Raw genomic sequence first — 21,108 nt, 5'->3', positions numbered from 1 at the left:
GGGGCCGCTGCCCTTTTCTTATTTTTTTGCTATTTCTACACTATGTGGTTTGTGAGATTTTTCAAAGTATCTCAAATGTCCAAGATTTCCTAATATATTTATTAAAAAAATCTTCATATAGGTGAACTTGTGGAGTTCAAACCTGTGTTGTACAAGAGTAAACTTTACATAATAACAAAGCATTAATCTTAAAAGTGAATAATTTTAATTCCTTCATGACTTCCCACCTTCTGAGAAAGGACCTCAGAGCTTAGAATCCTGACTTCTTCCCCTAATATTCTTTCAGTAATTAGCATTTCTCTTTTCTCAGAAGCAGAGGTCTATTATGGTGGGAAAGTGAAAGAAAATTCTGGGTCAGGAAATACTAGCACCTCTTTTACTACTTTTGATGAAATTTAATCACCAGGCTTCATTAAAAACATATAAAGCAAAGAAACAACCAAATAGGCTATTTTTGTCATTTGTACAGGCGAGGGAAATCTTTTCTCTGAAAGAGAGTGTGGCTTGTATTACGAAGGTTTGTCTCACCTGACGTCCCTGGGGAAGCTGGAAGGTTAGATTCTTAGAAATGGCAAGAACCATGAAGGGTGATCTAGTTAACCTCTGAGAATATATTTAGCCATGTATTAGAAACTGAGATTGTCTGCTTATGAATTTGTTTATTCATTCAATTATCTATTCTTCTAGGGGCTGAGGCAGTAGTGTTGAGCAAAATCAGATGTTAATCCTTGTCCTCCGGGAACTAATTCTGTTTGGGGAGACAATATGTACTAAGTAACCTGTCACATACGTGAAGTTTGTGACTACTGTAATAATGACTGTGCTCTGAAGGATAGCACCAGGTTTTGTAAGCAAACAAAGAAGCTAAAGCTAGACTTGTGGGCTAGGAAAGAGTTAACTTGAAACAGAAGGATGAAATAGAAAGTAATTTGATGAAGTGGAATGGGGGAAAGTATTCCAGATAATTCCAGATAAGAGGAATCTCATGAGCATCACTCTATGGAAGGAACAAGATTTTCTTAAAATCCCCAGACACAATGCTTAAAAGAGTAGGTTCCTGGCTCCCTGTTCTATGAAATCCTGGTTATATTATTTACTAAATGAAAATAGTTAACTTCCCTGAGCCTCAAATCCTCAGGAAAAGATAAAAAATGAAGGGATAAAAGTCCCAGCTTTATAGGGTTGTTTTGAATTAAATGAGCTAATATATTTAAACTATTTAGAAGAGCTCAAGGCCCATTGTACATAATTGTTAGATATTTTTATTGGGTGTCAGCATTCTAAAGACTTACAGTTTTGGAGTTGGGAATTTTCTTTTTGCGAAGTTCAAAATTTTATTGAAGTAATATGTACACAGAAATAGCTGATCCATCATTTTTATACTCTAACATTTTGCATTCCCAGGAAGCACTATTTTTACCTCTGCTTTTAAATAACTGCTTATATTACTACTTCTTCAATTTTCATTCTTAAATGTCAGCTATTTCTTCTTCTTTTTTTATTACCAGACATTGTCTTGCTCTATTGCCAGGACTCATGCACAGCAGAGTCATCATCATAGCTCGTTGCAACCTAAAACTCATAGGTTCAATTGATCCTCCTGCCTCAGCCTCCCAAATAGCTGGGACATACCACCATGCTTAGCTAATTTTTTCTTTTTCTTTTCTTTCTTTCTTTTTTTTTTTTTTTTTTTTGAGAAATGGGGAATTTCTGGTCCTTGGGCTAGTCTTAAATTCCTGAACTCAAGGGATCTCCTGCCTTGGCCTCCCAGAGTGCTAGGATTATAGGCATAAGCCACCACACACCTTTTTTTTTTTTTTTTTTAAGAGACAGAATTTCACATTGTTGCCCTTGGTAGAGTGCTCTGGTGTCACAGCTCACAGCAACCTCCAGCTCTTGGGCTTAGGTGATTCTCTTGCCTCAGCCTACCAAGTAGCTAGCACTACAGGTGCCTGCCACAATGCCCGGCTATTTTTTTGTTGCAATTTGGCTAGGGCAAGGTTTGAACTCGCCACCCTTGGTATATGGGGCCAGCGCCCTACCTGCTGAGCCACAGGCACCACCAACACACACCTTTCTTATTTATTCTATGTAAGACAAAGATTTAACCCTTTCATGTCCTGCCTCCAAAATTATCACATATCTTAGAAGTAATGACTATTTCTACATATTTAATATATAAAAACCCCTTTCCTCCTTTTGTGTTTATAATGTTATAGCTATGTTAATTTGAGTACAGTGAGCAAAATTATAATTAATTTCTTCCATAATAGTCTGCTTTTCTTAAAGTTAATATATTTGTGGGGGTTTTTATTTACTTATTTTTCTGTGTATTGATCTCTGATTTGCCCCAAAGCCCTCCTCAATTGTGCATATCTTATCTCAATACATTTATACATGTTAGGGCATATACTCATTGTATTTTTTTTTTTTTTTGAGAAAAATATACCCTGGAATTTTGGGTCTGCACTGATCTGTACTGTTTGCCTTCAGACCTGAGACACAGATGTTATCTTGTCCCCCTTTCACCATCATACTAAGTTGTTCTTCACTTCTCTATTCTCTGGATTTCCTTTCCTCTTGATTATTTTTATTACTCATATTTTTTTTCATTCATTTTGGTGGAGCATATATTCTAGTATTTTCCTGAGAAAAGGTATGTGGGATAAAATAAATTAAAAATGTTGAATATCTGCATATGTCTTTATTCTGCCCTCACATTAGATTGATAATTCTGGTTATACAATTTTAGGTTGGAATATTTTTTCCTCAGTGTTTTTAAAAAATTTCTTTCTAAGACAATTAGAATTATTTTTGCTTTTTATAAAATTGCAGGTTAATATGAGGGTACAAACAACTAGGTTATAATTTTTGCATTTGTTAAGTAGAGTCCCTCTTGTAACTGTGTTCTGTACCCAGGAGGTGTGCCATATAACTTTACATTGTGTCCATTAAGTGGGAGCACACCAATCCCCTCCCCTTCTACTCTCTCTCCCCTCCTTCATACCCCTTACCCCCTAGCTTGAATTGAATTCAGTTTTTCTCTTAAGTGGGCATGTATTAGATTGTCTACTGGCTTCATATTAGTATTAAGTACATTGGATATTTGCTTTTCGATTCTCGTGAAACTTTACTAAGAAGAATATGTTTCAACTTCATCCAAAAGATGTATAGTCTCTGTCTTTTCTTATGGCTGCATAGTATTCCATGGTATACATATACCATAGTTTGTTAATCCATTCCTGGGCTGATAGGCATTTAGGTTGTTTCTACATCTTAGCAATTGTAAATTGAGTTGCGATGAACAATTTAGTGCAAATGTCCTTATAATAAAATGATTTTTTTTTATTCTGGGTAGATAACTAGTAATGGGATTGTGGAACCAAATGAGAGGTCTATTTTGAGTTCTTTCAGAATTCTCCATAATTCCTTCCAAAGAAGCTGTGTTAGTTCACAGTCCCACCAATAATGTGAAAGAGTTCCCCTTTCTCTACATCCATGTGAGCATCTGCAACTTTGGGACTTTGTGATACGGGCCATTCTTACTGGGGTTAGGTAATATCTCAGGGTGGTTTTGGTTTGCATTTCTCTGATGATTAGGGATGATGATTTTCCTCAGTACTTTAAATGCATTGCTCATTACCTCTTAGATCTAGGACATGATGATAATAGATGTCACTTCCCCTACTGATTCCTGATCCTGTGTATGAAACTGTTTTTCTTCCCTCTCTAGAAGCTTGTAGTATTTTCCCTACGTCTTCAGAATTTTCATGATAACATATGTCTGAATATTTGATTATTTTTTATTCCTTGTACTGGACACTTTCAATCTAAAAAAACATGCATTTTAGTCATGAGGGATTTCCTTGAGTTATGTCTTTGATTTCCTTTCCTCTGCTTTTCTGTCCTTGCTAGAATTCTTATTTTTTGAAAGTTTAAAATCCTGGACTAATGCACACATTTTCATTTATTTTTCTTGCTTTTTTTTTCAAGCTCTGTTTTATTTCTCTTTTTGTAATATTTACTCAAAACTATTTTTATGCCTTCTGCTGAATTTTTTATTTCTGTTATCAAATTTCTAATCTCTAAGAGTTATTTTTTGTTTTTAAATGTTCTTTTTAAAAACTAGAATATCGGCTTGGCGCCTGTGGCTCAAGCGGCTAAGGCGCCAGCCACATACACCTAAGGTGGCAGGTTCGAATCCCCAGCCCGGGCCCGCCAAACAACAATGACAGCTGCAACCAAAAAAAATGGCCAGGCGTTGTGGCGGGCGCCTGTAGTCCCAGCTACTTGGGAGGCTGAGGCAGGAGACTCGCTTGAGCCCAGGAGTTGGAGGTTGCTGTGAGCGTGATGCCATGGCACTCTACCCAGGGGGACAGCTTGAGGCTCCGTCTCAAAAAAAAAAAATAAAAAAATAAAAACTAGAATATCTTTCTTGTTTTATGGATGCAACATATTCTTTTGCCTTTCTGGTGATTAATTATGAGTTTTTTTGGAAGTTTTTTCCTTCTTTCCCATAGCTCCCAAATTGCTTTCTTGTTTTTATTTTACTGTAATTTTTTTCTTTCACACAGATGCATTCCTTAATTGTCTGTTGTTTCTTGGCCGTTTGCTTTTACTATAGTAGAGGTAATAGGACAGATTGGAAGTTTCACCTGAACAGGTCGAGTTTGTCTGCTCTGGTCTTCACTACAAGGAGATCAGGCTGGGCTCTTCCATTGGGAAGACTCTGATACCAGTTATCAGTGTCATTAGGTGTGTTCTTTTGGACTAGTCAGAGTTCCCCAAGAGGATCTCCTTATGCTGTGTGTGTGTGTGCATGTTTATAGGTGTGTATGTATGTAATTATATTTGTATATCTGCCTGGATTTCAGAATTCCAGGAACTAAGTAAGGAAGAAGTCTGAGTTCTTAATGTCAGTGTGTAGTATTTACTTAATTTCCCTCATTTTTAGTATAATGTCCTTTCCCATACTGGGCATGGTGTCTTCTAATTTAGGGCCTCTCTATTTTATATTCTCAAGAGAATAAAACTTTATTCTCTGTTGGGGTGGGGAAGGGGAGTCAGTCAGCTGTATGGAATAGAGAAGAGAAATCTTGGTGTCATGTTATTTGCTCTTAAATATTTTTGCAACCAGTCATTCTATTTTTATCCTCACCTTCACCTTTATACCCAAAGGTACATGGCACTACTACTTTCTGAGCCTTTGAGGGTTTTATGGTATAAATCAATTTTTCTTTGTTCTTTTCCTACTGGCTCAGATTGAGCTTACTTAGGGCCTGCTAAGCCAGATAACTCTGATTTACCTGCTTCTCCAACTGTCAATTTATAAAAATATTATCTTCTTTCCCATTTTTCTTTTGAGTTTATAACTTACAATTGTCCTTTATTGTAACTTTAGAGACCTTAAGGGTAGAAGAGAATTAGATGCATGTATTCAATCTACCATCTTTAGCTGAAAGTGAAGAAATTCTTTGAACCTACGTCTTTTGTTATATAGAGCTCACTTAATGTATTTTGAAGTAATTTTTTCTGGACCTTTTCTATCTTACTTAACATATATTTTCTTTTTTTATTTAAGAAAGATCTTTAGTTAATATGTTGGTATTACTTTTTTAATATCATCAACATCAATAATGTTTTCTGCTATATGAGATCAGTACGTTGAGAGTTTGTGAAAGGCAAGTTCTGATTGTATTCTGTATGTTCTTCCTCAGTAGTGATCATCAGCTTTAGTAAAGCTATAATTATAGTTAAAAGAATGATAGTTCATTTTCTATTTCTCAGGGAATCATTTCCCAATTTGAGGATTATTTAGATTCCTTGAGTTCTATTTCCTTTCTTTAGTACTGCTTTGCTTTTGAAATTTTTGGTTCTCATTAAGAATTCTGCTTCCATTAAATTAAAGCAAAAGACAGGAAGTGGAATAAAGTTGTCCAATTATAATCTTTAGTTCAATTCAACAAACTTTTTAAAAATGTTTATAGGTGGTGTGCTGGGCACTGGGGTTATACAAATAAGCCATGGTCTCTTTGTAGCCTACCTCCATTATTCACAGTTAGATATTGAGGAAGTTGAAACTAAAATGCATAATAATTAGTTATTGATTATCTGTCTATTTCATTTGATCTGCTCTTCCTATTCATTTATTGTGATTTTTTTTGTTTAACTTTTTAAAGCAGGATTGAGATGTATGAAGGAGAACTTAGTACTGCCTTCCTCCACACATCTTCCCCATTTGGTTAAAAAATGATTGAAATATACCATTAATATTCATGACTTTCATTTAAGGGTCTGACCCCCATTAAAATGTAAAAATACATTGTCTATATTCACATGTTGGAACCCTCAGATTCTTTCCTGTCCCTAGGTTTGGCAGGTTTGGAAGTGGAGAGAGCCTGAGGTCCTTGGTCCTCTGTAGGAGAGGGTAAAGGATGTACTCAGGGAGATGAAAGGAGAACAGCACATCTGGAAAACAAGGCCAGGGTGCCAAGAGCAGAGCACCAGGTCCTCAATGTCCTTATTCATTTTTGGATTCTTTAAAAAAAAAAATGTGATCTATTTTGTTTTATTCTAATTGTAGGAAATTAACAATCTTTGTACAGTTTATGGGGCAATGGTCAATTCACTAGCATTTCATTGACCAGAACATCTTTGTTGCCCACTGCTCTGGACCATTGAGGTTTATGGAGGATCATTAGTTCGTGGAGGGAGAAGACCATGAGTGTCTTTCATTTCTCTTATATTCCTTCTCAACAACAATACTGGTCGTTTAGGCAGGAATGTTGGGGCCTCAGTTGAGGTTGTTGATAGGCTGAATAAAGATGTTCTGACATCCTGCTTCATTCTATCCTGCATGTTTCCTCTTGGCCTATATTATTTTGAGGCTATTTTTCCCTAATTGAGTTCTCAAATATGCTCCCTTCCCCATCCTAGCTGATTGGTTAGACTCTTATTCTTGGGGTTATTGCTAAGAACCCCGACCTCATTTGAAGACCAACTGGAAAATAATGCTGAGGAAAAATAATTTATGCCAGTTTAAAACATAAAGTCTGAGAATGCCTGAAGAAGGGTTACATCATTACAAGGAGAGCAGTAAACCAAGAAAATGCATCCCCTCTCTGGCTTTTTCAGAGGGTTTTATTGATTTCTAACAAAGATGCATATGCAAAATGCAAAAATGCCAAAAGATAGGGTTGAAAGAATCCCAAGTCCTCTAGAGAAAGAGGCGGGGTAAAAGGTAGGGGTTTGCTAACAAACTGCCTATGGTGCATTTAGAAAGGGGGAGGGAAAACCTAGTTCTATCCCCACAGGAGAAGTAAGCCAGGTTTCCTGATCTAACTACATATCAGAAGTTCAAAGAATTTAGCTCACCCCACCTATTGACTCTCAGCACACAGGGCTAGTCCAGCCTCTCAGGGTGCCTCTAGGCTCTTTTCATCTTCAGTGGTCTTGATGAGGCCCCAGGGATTGTGCAGCTGAGCACTTCCCCCTGGATATCCCAAGATTGAGGTGGGGTCCCCCTCTGAGAAGTCAACCTATTTACCTCCCACACCTTTATTACCTCTTGCAGAAGGAATTGCTCTCCAGAAGCTGAAAATAGCTCTAGTTAATGGTTCATGGATAGCTGGGTAGTCAGACTCTGCCACTTGCGTTTATTAACATTACTGGGAATGTGGATGTCAAAGGGCCTGGGGAGGCTTCATGGGCATTGTGTTTGGGAAAGTGAAAAGGTTCTTTGCAGAGAACTAGAACCCCTGGGGGGAAAGTGTCAGGAGTTGATTCCTTAAGGCAATTTTGTTGAGGGGTGATAGGTTCAGACATCAGGCCCTTTCAAACAACGTATTCTCCCAATACTACTTCTCACCCATTAAAAAAAAAGAATTGGGTGGCACCTGTGGCTCAGTGAGTAGGGTGCCAGCCCCATATACTGAGGGTGGTGGGTTCAAACCCAGAACTGCAACAAACAACAAAAAAATAGCAGGGTGTTGTGGCAGGCGCATGTAGTCCCAGTTACTTGGGAGGCTGAGGCAAGAGAATCGCCTAAGCCCAGGAGTTGGAGGTTACTGTGAGCTGTGTGATGCCACAACACTCTACTGAGGGCAATAAAGTGAGACTCTGTCTCTACCAAAAAAAAAAATCATTGTACCAGACTGGTTAATGTGCAGCCTCAGAGTCATTCTGCTGGGGCTCAAATTTAAGTTTCAATATTCACTAACTGGTTTTGAGAAAGTGATCTTAATCTTTCTGTAGCACAGTTTGCTCATGTTTTCTCATTTATAAAATAGGCACAATAATTATATCTATCTTATAAGGTCGTTGGGTGGGGATTAAATGAGCTAATACAAGTTAAATGCTTAGAATATATGTTAGCTTTTACTATTATTATCCAGATGATGTGATCAAAATGTCTTCAAGAATCCAGGGGATTTGGAGAACCCTTGACCTCCAAGTCCCTCTGAATTACTTTCCACTGGGAAGAAAATAATGATCTTCTCTCTGTAAACCCTCATTGTCACTAGCTCACTAATTAGGTTTCTAACTCATCATCGCCCAGAGGGTGACAGACAAAATTGGAGTGTGGAAGAAAGGAGTTGTACTTAAAAATAACAAGAAATTTGCTAAAATATGTTGTTGCCATGGAGGCAGCAGTGTGTACAGAAGCGGCAATGGACAGGGGGATAAATGGCATTGCTCCTGGGCAGACCACTTAACCTCTTTAATCCTCTGATTCTTCACCTGTAAAATGAGAATATGCCTGCTAGGGACTGAATGTCTGCGTCCCCCTGAAATTCATATGTGGAACCTTTCCTAGGGTGATGTTATTTAGAGGTGAAGACTCTGGGGCAATTGGGGTTAAATTAGGTCATGAGACTGGGGCCCTCCTGATGGGATGAATGCCTTTTATATAAAGAGATGAAGGCACAGCATCTCTGTTGGACTGCACTGAGAAAATGCCACATGGGGGCACAACAAGGAGATGGCCATCGGCAAACCAGGAAGAGGATCAAAGGGCCTGGGGAGGCTTGGCAAACATTGTGTTTGGGAAGGTGAAGAGGTTATGATTCTTCACCTTAATCTTGGGCTTCCAGGCCCCCAGAACTATGAGAAATAAATGTTTGTTGTTTACACCAGTCAGTCTATGGTATTTTGTTTTAGCAGACCAAACTAACTAGGACACTGCCTCACAGAACATTTTGAGGATTAATTATCTACACAAACGTGTATGTGTCTTCACATGTACAAGCACATGTGTACACACACAGACAACATTCATAGAGCACTTAGAATAGTGCCTGGCATGTAGTTTACATTTAATAAATGATAGCTGCTTTTCTCATCCTATACTGTAAGTAGGCATTGGCTTTCTTCTTGAGTCTCTCTGGCCTATTCATCTCTTACATGAAGGATCAATGCATTTTAACTCCTGAAACCATGAGAATTTAAGGAACAATTAAGGCAAAGGTATGAAGAATGCATCAGAATTTTGTGCCTGTGGCCTCTGGATATAGGCAGGCATGGAGGCCTCATCTGGAATATTAACGTGGTAGGATGGCCCCTGGGGACATCCATTCTATATACAGAATCTATCTAACTATTACTATTTAGAGTAATCTTGAGCACCTGGGAAGAGTATAACAAAGAAAATAGTCCCTGATGTCTCTGTTTTCTTTGGACAATTGCATTATTTCTATTGATCATTTTTCTTGGCCTAATCCTACCCTATTAACCATTCCCTTAGCTTAAAAAATCTTGTACTTTGCCTTTTTTGACACCCTGTCTTTCATAACATCTCTCTCTGTGATGGCTTATTCTCAGTCTCTCTATGGATTGTTCGTTCTTTGCTTATCTCTCAAATGTTGATGATCCTTCAGAATTTGCTGTCACGTTTCTTCTCTTCTTATACGTCTGTGTTAGAGTCTATATCGGTTTCTCTTTTGTTCTCAGCCATAGAACCTCAATTTTATTTTTTAATTTCAGATTAATATGAAGGTACAAATGTTTAAGTTAATTGTTTACATTTTTAAGGTAAAGTTCAGATTGTAGTTAGGCCCTTCACCCAGGGGCTGTGCTGAACACACTCACATTGTTCACATTAGGTGAGATCCTGCCAATCACCCTCCCTCTTCCCACCTCTTCTCTCCTCCTCTCCCCTTCCCTTAGCTAGACTATATTTGTGTTTTTTCTTTTGTTTTGGTGTGTAGTTGTTTATAAATTGGTTTCATATTAGTACTGAGTACATTGGGTATTCATTTTTCCATTCTGGAGATATTTTACTAAGAAGAATGTGTTTCAACTCCATCTAGGTAAACACAAAAGGTGTAAAATCTCCATCTTTTCTTGTGGCTGAATATTACTCCATGGTATATATATATCACAGTTTGTTAAACCATTCCTGAGTTGATGGGAACTTGGGTTACTTGCATGTCTTGGAAATTGTGAATTGAGCTGTGATAAACTTTCCTTCTGGTAAAATGATTTTTTTTTCTTCTACTAGATGCCTAGTAATAGGATTGTGGCATCAAATGGAAGGTCAAATTTTAGTTCTTTGAGGATTTGCTATACTTCTTTCCAAAGAGGTTATGCTAGTTTGCAGTCCGACCAGCAGTGAAAAAGTATTCCCTTTTCTCCATATCCGTGCTAACATCTGCAGATTTGGGATTTTGTGATGTGGGCTAATGTCACTGGAGTTAGGTAATAGCCCAGAGTGGTTTTGATTTGCGTTTCTCTGATGATTAGGGATGATGAACATTTTTTCATGTGTTTGTTGGTTATTTGTCATCTTCAGAGAAGTTTCTGTTCAAGTTTCTTGCCCACTAATAAAGGGAGAAACTCAGTTGTAGATAGGCACATGCCCACCTGGGATACAGAGAATAATTCCCAGCCTCCTTTGCGGTCATGTGATTTAGAAAAGGTTATTTTGTATGGTGCTTTGAGAAAGAGACTTTTTTTACTCTTCTGTTTATTAGCCTCCTTCTGAAGCTGTGATGGTGGAGCTCTAGCATCCTCCTTCGACCACAAGGTGCCCTGGAAGATGAAAGCCATGTACTAGGATGGTAAGGTGGAGAGAGAAGGCCGTGTTGTGAAGTTGCCACATCCACCCTAGCTTATCTACCTGTAGACTCTTTTTTGCACTAGAGAGATAAATTCCCATGTTGTTTAAGCCATTTCTATTTGGGGTTTTCCTAGTATATGTTTGGTACAGGTGAACTTCAAGGAGCATGCAGGTGTGGATGATGAGGTTAATGGTGGAGAGGACGATGGACTGAAGAGGAGAGGCCATACTTTGTTGTGTGGGTACTGTCTAAGGTTCTGATGTTCTTGTGCAGCTGTAGGGATATAAAAGAAGCCCTGTTATTGGATGAGATGGAACTTTTTATACTAGATCAAGAGCTCAAAGTTAGATCTACCTTGATGTGAAGAAATGAGATGTTTCTTGCACACATAGGTTAGTGGAGCAGGTCTCATGTTGCTACATATGTGGATGGTCTTTAGTATAAGACATTCTTCAGCCTGCTTTTCCCTCCTTAATATACTGAGGACCCCTTGCCATGTCAGTAAGTACATATGTATGTCATCACTTTAAATGAGCACATTTTAGTCTGCTGTCTAGATGTGCTGCAATATATTTAACCTTCTTCCTTCTTCACCAGTCCTTGCCAGCTGGTAACTCAGAAGGTGTATGGTGCTTGCTGTCTCCTTCCTGAACTTGGCCTCTCTCTGGAGACTTTCAGTCTAATTTGGTGACACACCTATGATCCTTGACAGCCTATGGTAGTCATTGTCCTGACCTTTTGAGGGCTTTGCTGGCCCTATGCCAGTACAGGCTCTGAAAGGACCTGCAATTTTTGTGTTTTGAGGTATATTTATATCTGTACAAGATCCTGTCTTACGTATCCTTAAAGCACAGTTCAAATACCGTCAACTACTCAAAGTCTCCTTTGATTGACTCTATGAAATGGAAGTCACTGCTCCATTATCCTAACAGTCTAGCCACTTTCCTGCGTGACCTTGCCACTTCCCATATACCTCTTTAGGCTCATAACTCACCCTACCACTCCTCACGAAGCCTCAAGTTCCTTAATAAGAGGATTAATGTCTGATCCTTTCCCAGCCCCAGTGATCACAGTATTATTTCACAGTCAGGGCTTAGGAGATGTTGTCAGATGAATGTCATCTCTGTTGATTTTCCTTATAATAATTTACTGTTCATGGTACCTTCGAATTTCAGTATCATTTACAGGCTGTCATTGTAGTAAAATCTCAAAGCTCTAGAGTGTCTGGAAACACACCTACTATGCCACAGAAGCAGGTAGCAAGAAAGCATAATTTTATATATGGCCTGGCTGGGTTGCTCTGGGTTGTTTGACTCTTCAAAAGACATACTGAAAGCAAGAGCAGTGGGTTTCCCACTGCCTCCCCAGGTGGAGACTATCTTAGGTTGCTCTCAGTCTGACCTCATCCACCTGTTGAGATTGCTAGCCGTAAAATATTCCGTCAAAAATGAGATGCCTTAAAATGATCAGACAGGCCAGCCTGACCCAGGCCAAATCCTTTCAACTGGCTGACACACTAGGAATCTAGGGCACCGGATTCTGAGCATATTTACGGCCGTGTGGGGCATCAAAGAGAAATGGATTGCTTTTTGCTGGGCAGAGATGTCTAGAACGCTTTAATGAGGCCAGCTCTGGGCTTTGCAGCCTGCTGGTGGGAGGCCTGGTGTGACAGGCAGTTAATGTTTAAGGACAATGAACCGTCTTGCTGTGTGATCACTGCAAGATGGTCTTTTATGGTCTCATTGATGAGTCATCCTCTCTGGGCAATCAATTTTCAGCTTGCTGTACTTGTTCCACTTTTCCTATGAATAAGTTTATTTATAATCTTCAAATCTTCTATTCCTGCTTGGTCTCTTATTTTGAACTTTGGCTGGGCACTGGCTGGGAAACTTCAGGCTGTTCTGGTTTGGGGTATGTATTTCAAAGTCAAATTGTCTAGACATCTGTTACAGAAGTTGGTACGGCTCTGCTGAGCTTGTCACTTGGGAGATGAATTTCTTTATGGCTGGCCTGGCATTGTTAATTTTAGTAAAAAGTTTTTGCATTGTAGTTTCATACACTAATAGTCTGGAAGTGCTCTGCGTTACTAATCCCACAGGCCTGGGGAAATGAAAGCCTCTGACAGAGTCTATGACAGGAAAATATCACCAGTCCAACACCTGATTACTCAGTGATGTTTTCAATGAATCTGCCAATGCCTGAGCCATCTGCTCCACTTAGACACTTTCTCTCACTTAATATGAGAATGTAAATATGCCAGTGATGCTGAAGAGTGTAACGAGAGCAATACTGACGATGGTGAGAGTAATGATGGCCACCATTTATCAAGTATCAACTACAGACCAGCCGCTGGGCTGGGTGCTCTGTGTCTACTAGTGCCTCCCATCCCTGATCACATATTAGAATTACCTGGGCAATTAATAAGCAAAAATATATTGGAGTCCCACCACATACTAATTAAATCAGAATTTTATTTTCCAATATTACTTCCTAGAGCTCCCTTTTATAAACTCTTTTCAAAATTATCATTTACGGCCAGGCATGGTGGCTGATGCCTGTAATCCCAGCACTCTGGGAGGCCAAGGCAGGTGGATTGCCTGACCGAGCTCAGGAATTTGAGACCAGCCTAAGCTTAGGAGTTTGAGACCAGCCTGAGCAGGAGTGAGACCCTGACTCTAAAAATAGCCGACGTTGTGGCAGGTGCCTGTAGTCACAGCTATTCGGGAGGTGGAGGCAAGAGGATTGCTTGAGCCTAAGAGTTTGAGGTTGCTGTGAGCTGTGATGATATGGCACTCTACCCAAGGAGACAAAGTGAAACTCTGTCTCAAAAAAAAAAAAAAAATTCAAAATTACCATTTAATTCCCCATTATTGTTCATGTATAGTCCTTTTAGAGTATTTTGATAATAAAGAAAATAAAAAATAAAATGAAAATGATATACGATTCCACCATCCAGAAACCCTCTGTTAAAGTTTTTTTTTAGCAACTTTATCGAGGTATAATTGACATGCAATAAACTGCATGTATTTAAAGTATACAAACTGAAAATTTCTGATACCCTATTAACATTCTGATGTATTTCCCCTGACCTCTTTTCTCTCCTTACTTCCTTCCCTCCTCCTCCACCTCCTTCTTTCTCTCTCTTTCTCTATCGCACACACATGTTTTCTATCCTGCTTCTTTTTAAGTTAATGTTTATGATGAACATTTTTTCCTATTATTTTATTATTATTTTATTTTCTTCAATAGATGAGTTTAATGGCAGTAGTACAATATTCTGTTGTATGGTTCTCTTCTAATTAATTAGACATTCATTGACAGATAGTTATAATTTCTACCTTTTTACTGTTATATATAAGCGTATAATGAACCCTTATAAACCATCCTTGTCAGTTTAGACTGTTACAGTTTAGGACTTTGGTCAACTTAAAAAATAATCTTTGTATCTCAGTCTCCTCATCTGCAAATGGGGCTAAAGTTAACACCTAGCATGTGAGGACATTGTGACAAGTAAATAAAACATTGATTTAGTATAGCAGTATTTAGTACACAACTCAGCATTTTATGTGCTCGATCTATGTCAGCCATCTTTTTCATTTTTAGCATTTAGATATATGTGTGCATATGTCTTCTCCCATATTAAGTGGAACCTTTTGAAGACTAGAAGTCTGAGTTATGTTTCTTGTCTCCTTCAAAAGTGAGCCCACAGTGGTGATAAGCACATGGAAAAGTCTCAATGAATTTTTGAATAAAGTAGATTTATCCATCATTCAGTCAACAAATTCAACCTTTCAGAATGACTTGTCAGCACTCTTAGGCTTTCATAGCTCCCCTCCAGCCTGACAGCCTGGCATGGGCCTCCTCACATTTGCTCTTGCTGTGCTCATCCCCTTTTAATGCATTCTGATAATGGGACTGAGGTCACAGGTGACCCACAGTGGGGGTGCTCAGGAGGGTTCCATGGCTACTCCATTTAGTTGCCCTAGAAGGGATTAAGACTCACCAGAAGCAGAGATTGGAAAAAATAAAACAAAATAATAAAAGAATAGATGCTTTGGCCCATGAGAGATATAGCTTTGGGAGAAATGCAGGAAGATAAGGTTAGGGAAGAGTGGAGATTTGGGTAGAGGTCAGGTCACTGTGTGCTGTGGCCTAGTAGCAGTGGTAGGAGTGAAATTACCTTTACTTTCCCATGGTCCCTCATTATTGCACAACTCTGGATCTGCTGACAGAAGGGAGGCATCTCCTTGGCCTACACCTCCAGTCCTGGCCCTGCCCTAAGGGATTTGGGATGTGGGCAGGGCCAGAACTAAAGGTGGAGGCCAAGGAGATGAATGTTACCACTTCCAGTGTTTCAGCTTCTTCATAGCTGTGGCAGAATAATTAATTTGACTGCCAATTAATATTTCTTTTCTTTCTTTCTTTCTTTCTTTCTTTCTTTCTTTCTTTTTTTTTTTTTTGGCTGAATACAGGGAACTTTATTGATGTTACATGACAAGGTAGGGCTCCCTAGGCCCCTCCCATTCATCAGGGGGTCTGGTGTGGAAACTGTGTTGAGGGGAGATTCTCAGTGAAGTGGGGGGCTGAGTATGCAGGGGCACCCCAGCAGCTGAAGGCCTTTTTCTTCCTCTCATGCTTTGGCTGGGGCTGGTAGTCTGGGGGCTCTTACTCCTTTGAAGCCATGTGGGCCATAAGGTCCACCCCCTGTTACTGTAGCCAAATTCATTGCCATACTAATGAATGATTTTGACAAAGAGGTTGTTGAGGGCAATGCCAGCCCCAGCGTCAAAGGTGGAAGAATGGGTGTCACTGTTGAAGTCAGAGGAGATGATCTGGTGCTCAGTGTAGCTCAGGATACCCTTGAGAGGGTCCTCTGACACCTGCTTCACCACCTTCTTGATATAATCATATTTGGCTGCCTTCTCCAGATGGCAGGTGAGATCCATGACTGACATATTGGCAATGGGAACACAGACAGCCATGCCAGTGAGCTTCCTATTCAGCTCAGAGATGACTTTGCCCATAGCCTTGGCTGCACCAGTTGAGGCAGGGATGATGTTCTGGAGAGTCCTGTGGCCATAATACCACAACTTCCCAGAGGGGCCATCCACAGTCTTTTGGGTGGCAGTGATGGCATGGACTGTGGCCATGAATCCCTCCATGATGCTGAAGTTGTCATGGATGACCTTGGCCAAGGAGGCTAAGCAGTTGGTGGTGCAGGAGGCATTGCTGACAATGCTGAGACTGTTTTTGTACTTCTCATGGTTCATACCCATCACAAACATGGGGGCATCAGCAGAAGGGACAGAGATGATGACCCTTTTGGCACTCCCCCCTCCCCGTAGATAAGCCTCAGCCTTCTCCATGGTGGTGAAGATACCAGTGGACTCCGTGACATAGTCAGTGCCTGCCTCACCCCATTTGATTTTGGTGGGATCTCGCTCCTGGAAGATAGTTACAGGATTTCCATTGATGACAAGTTTCCCATTCTCAGCCTTACCTGTGCCATGGAATTTCCATGGGTGGAATCATACTGGAACATGTAGACCGTGTAATATAGGCCAATGAGGGGGTCATTGATGGTGACAATATCCACTTGGCCAGAGTTAAAAGCAGCCCTTGTGACCAGGTGCCCAATATGACCAAAGCCATTTATTCCGATCTTCATTTTCACCGTGGTGCCTAGGGGGGATGCAGCTGGCTCTGCACTAGAAGATGTGGCTGTCTGACAAATGGGAGGACCAAAGAGCCTGCCATTTAGTATTTCTTCTCTTATTTTGCTTTCTCTCTTTCAAGCAGGTTGCTAGGGTCTTAGCCTTGGAATTCAGGGATTCAAAAATTTTTATAATTTATTTATTTCAATTTTTATTTTGAATTATGAGTACACAATAGTTGTATACATTTATAGGGTACATGTTATTTTTTGATATAGACATACAATGTGAATTAATCAAATCAGGGTAATTGGATATTTATCATCTCAGGCATTTGTCATTTCTTTGTGACAAAAAATCCCAATTCCATTCTTTTAGTTATTTTAAAGTACACCCTAACTTATTACCAAGTATAGTCACCTTGTTGTGCTGGAAAATTTTGACTATGTGGAAATAGAAGCTTCTGGGAGTCAGTGTCTCCTTTTGGAACAGCTAGACTGAAAAACAAGTTTATACACATTTTTCTTGAAAGGGAAGGGAGAGAGGAGGGTGAGGTTTCCAGAAATTGTGGTGTTTCACCTTCATCACAAATCCACACCTGGATTTACAGCAGCATGCCAGAAGGTTGCAGTAGCTCAGAGGGAATACCATGCAGTCAGCCCAGGAAGGTAGGGATCTCAAAGGCCCAAAGATTTTTGGGCCCATATGTGGCATGGAAGTAGAGGGTTACCACCTCTCAAGGGACCGCAATGGGTTTGATCGATAAGGGTGGCATTGGTCATCATGCTGGGCTAGTGTTAGTCCCTGCCACCATTCCTGGTACCACATAAGGTTTCTTGATCCTGGTGCATCTTTAGAAGGACACACATTTCCAGTGACATCTGATTGAATTTTCCTCTGGCCTGTCAAGATGGAGAAACAGAGTTGGAACTGAGTTTATTATAATGAGTTAAAGAAAAGTCTGTTTCCTGCTAGCCTAAGTTTTCATACCCACTGAGATTTTATTCTCTCTGCATCTCAAAACTGAAGATTTACATTTCCTCTTCTTACATGGAGGAGTTATAGCCAGAATAAAAGTAAAAGTAGATAAATTATAAGTGCTATAAATTCTATGAGGGCAGACATATATCCAGAACCTACCTTGTAAGTCCCCAATAAGTATTTATTGACTAAATTATGGGTGAATAAGTAAGCAAAATATAAAAGGTTATTTTTACTGGATAGGTTTAGGTAGGAAAACCAAGACATACACTAGCTGAGGTGCTCCATGAGGTGATGTCACACTCCACCCCTGTGGCTCTCTTGTCTCAATGATTACTCTCAGCTCTCTCATCTAACAAAAGGCCAGCACACGGACAATACCAGAGGCCAGTGAACATCCTCTGAGACTCCCATAATAACTGACTGCCCTGAATACCAGAGAGTGAGAGTCAAGAAAGGCAGACACATACAATTACATTTCTTTGGGCTCACTGACTTGTCATTAGGTGTATTGCCTTATTTTCTTTAGGCTGCTCCAGGTTCTTTCCAGACACCTGATCTAGGAGATGTGCTTGCCTGATGGGTGGTAGACCAGGTCACATCTGTGTCCCAAACCTCTCACTAGGGACACAGCTTGTCTTGGAATCTGTGGCTGTCACAGAAGCAGCCTTCTGTTTTTTTCCTTTCTCAAACTGCATGGTGCATAAAGCCCTGACTCAAGCTATTCCCCCCATTAGCACTACCTGGGCATGAGTGCTTCATTTCACTCCAAATGTCAAACTCTAATGGGATAATAGGCTGTAACCTAGAGCAGACAGTGACGCTGATCAGGGGATAAAAATAAAGGTATTAGTGAAAATGAGAAAAATGGCATATTAAAGAGTGAGTGTCAAATGAAGAGAACAGTGGGCCGAGATAATGGCTTCCTGCTGCTTGTGGGAAGCAGTGCAAAGGCACAGGGTCTGCTTCAAAGCAGACATGGGGATGGTAAATCTCAGGGAGTAATGAAGATTGTACCTTTCATCACAGGAGGGCAGCACATTTCCTGAACATTATCTTCTTGCTTCTCACTGAGTCCCTGAGACAGATGTCACAGAGGGTGGAGAGAGACTGGCAGGCTGTGTTCTGCAACTATCAGAGGTGTGGGTGGGGTTGGAAGGTAAAGCAGAAGGTAAAGGTGATGCCAGTTGCTTTGAGACCAGAAAAAATTCCAGGACAGACTTGGAGCCATGAGAGCAGAATTGAGCAGAAAAAGCCCCACTGAAGCTGTGAAAGCAAGGGGGAATGAGTTGTGTTTATCTGCGCCTCCTGCCCCCCTGCACAAGGTGATCTAAGGAAAGTTCCTTAACCTTCCTTGGCCCTAGTTTTACAGAGACCATAATATCTGTTCTGTCTCCCTGGTGGTGTGCAATGGTAATAGATATGTAAGTGCTCTCAACTTAAAAGTCTATTTCACGCAGTAAGGTATTTATTTAATCATTTATTTAGCAATTTCACACTCACCATGCAGGAGGCACTATGTTCCATGCAAAGATAAATATGTAAAAAGGTGAACATGGCTTTTGAATCTCAGTGATCACAAGGTAAGACAGGTGATGATAAATACCCAAAGTTTAATATAAATTAAGAGCTGTGAGACTGTAGGAAGAAGAGCTCATCTGTAGTTTGAGGGCTAATGGAAAGCTGCCCATGGAGACAGGTGTCAGGAAAGCTGAGAGAGGCAGTCCTCCAGGTATAAGCAACAGAACGAGAAAGCTGTGGAAGGGAAAGGCCTCCTGGTGGTCAAGGTGTGGAGAGCATTCGGTTGTCTGGAGTGAAGGGTATGTGTGCGCAGGGGACTATGAGAGACAAAGCTGGAGGAGGAAGCAGCAGGAGCATGGGGGCGGGGTCAGGAAAGCTGGGATGGGAAGTGGGAACTGTATTTGTAGCTGATGGGACCTCTGACAAAGGAGTGTTTTTAAGGAACTGAATTTGGTTGGGTAGTATAGTGTGAACTAAAGAACAATAGGAAACCCCCAACTCCTTTTTGGGAGGCTTGGAATAGTCCAAATGTGATATGCTTAAAAGTAGACTGGGATGATGCCAAGGGAATAAAAAAGAAGGAAAGGGGGCAAGAAATGGGCAAAAGAAAAATATCATCAGGTGCCCATTGCTCATAAAGATCCAGGGAGAGAAGAAGGTTGAGATTAGGAAGGGGATAGACTAATGAACCTGGAGAGATAAGATGGAGCAGACTCAGAGGCACTTCTGGGCTGTCCTAAGGTGTATGGCTTCATCCAGGTGGTACATGGCATCCATGAAGCTTCTAAGACAATGACATGATCTGATCTTTCTTTGGGGAGGATCCTTGTCTAGGCTGGAGTCAGAAAAACTGGTTGCAGAGAGAACTGTCAGAAAACTCTATAATCTATTGTTCATATTAAAAAAATATATGGGATGTGATCAAGGGCAATAGAAAGGAGTTATTTTTGAGTTAGACCTCAGAAGAGGAAGGGAGAGATAGATTAAAGATGACTCAGTTTTCTACCTGTGAAAGATTGGTGGATGGTGACGTCTATTCCTGGAAACTAAGAACACGAGCAGAGGAATGACTTTGTGGAGAACAGTAATTAATTCAGTTTTGGACATGCCGAGTTTGAAGTGCTTTTAGAACATCCAGGTGAAGATGTTCAGGAAGTAGCTGGAAATAAAGACCAAGAGCTCTTTGGAGACACAGGGAATGAAAGCAGAAATGAGAGTCAGCAGCACAGGAGTATAAATAGAAACCGATTTTATAGGATGAGAACAGCACCAAGGACGGGCTCCTGGGTCACCTCAACCTTTATGAGGCATTTTATAGTCTACACAGAGCTTTAAAAATCATTAAGTCCTTTGATCATTCGAACCCTGAGGGGCTAGGCAGTGAAGGCTTCATTATAGGCTGGGTGTCTTGGCAAGACAAATATATGAAGATGAGGCGATCCAGTGGCCTTATATTATTAGTGATTTCCTTACTTTATGAAGTGGAGGGCATTTGCCCATTTTTCTTGATCATTTCTTTATGGCTTATGGGTCTTTGGAGGAAAAATTTTCTTCACTGCTCTTGAGTTAAGCTCTTTATCTAATGGATCATCAAAAGAAAAATTTCTATTAGAAGACAAAGGGCTATCAGTGGATAGATAGAATATGTACTGTTTCAATCAGGAATGTTTTTAGCTGCAGGTAACTAATGGAAGTCGTACACGTAGTGGTTTGTTTTTCTGATATAACAGCCTGGTGATGGGGAACTGAAGGTGTTGATTCAGCAGTTCAATGAGGTCTTCTAACTCACTTGGCCTTTACCTTGTGGTTGTGAGATGACTTCCATGCTCAAAGCGTCATCGCCCCTTCAGTGCAGGAAAAAGAGAACATTCCATCTACGTTGATTTTTTGTTTTT

General features: G+C 40.2%; 1 pseudogene; it reads right to left on the bottom strand.

Annotated features, from left to right (window-relative positions):
- Positions 1 to 15,722: 15,722 nt before the first annotated feature.
- On the bottom strand, positions 15,723 to 18,390 carry LOC100953663 (annotated as a pseudogene).
- Positions 18,391 to 21,108: the final 2,718 nt, after the last annotated feature.

Source organism: Otolemur garnettii, unplaced genomic scaffold (assembly GCF_000181295.1).
Source record: "Otolemur garnettii isolate 467f Iridium unplaced genomic scaffold, OtoGar3 scaffold00024, whole genome shotgun sequence".
NCBI lineage: Eukaryota > Metazoa > Chordata > Mammalia > Primates > Galagidae > Otolemur > Otolemur garnettii.
This window is presented reverse-complemented; position numbering and strand designations above follow the sequence as displayed.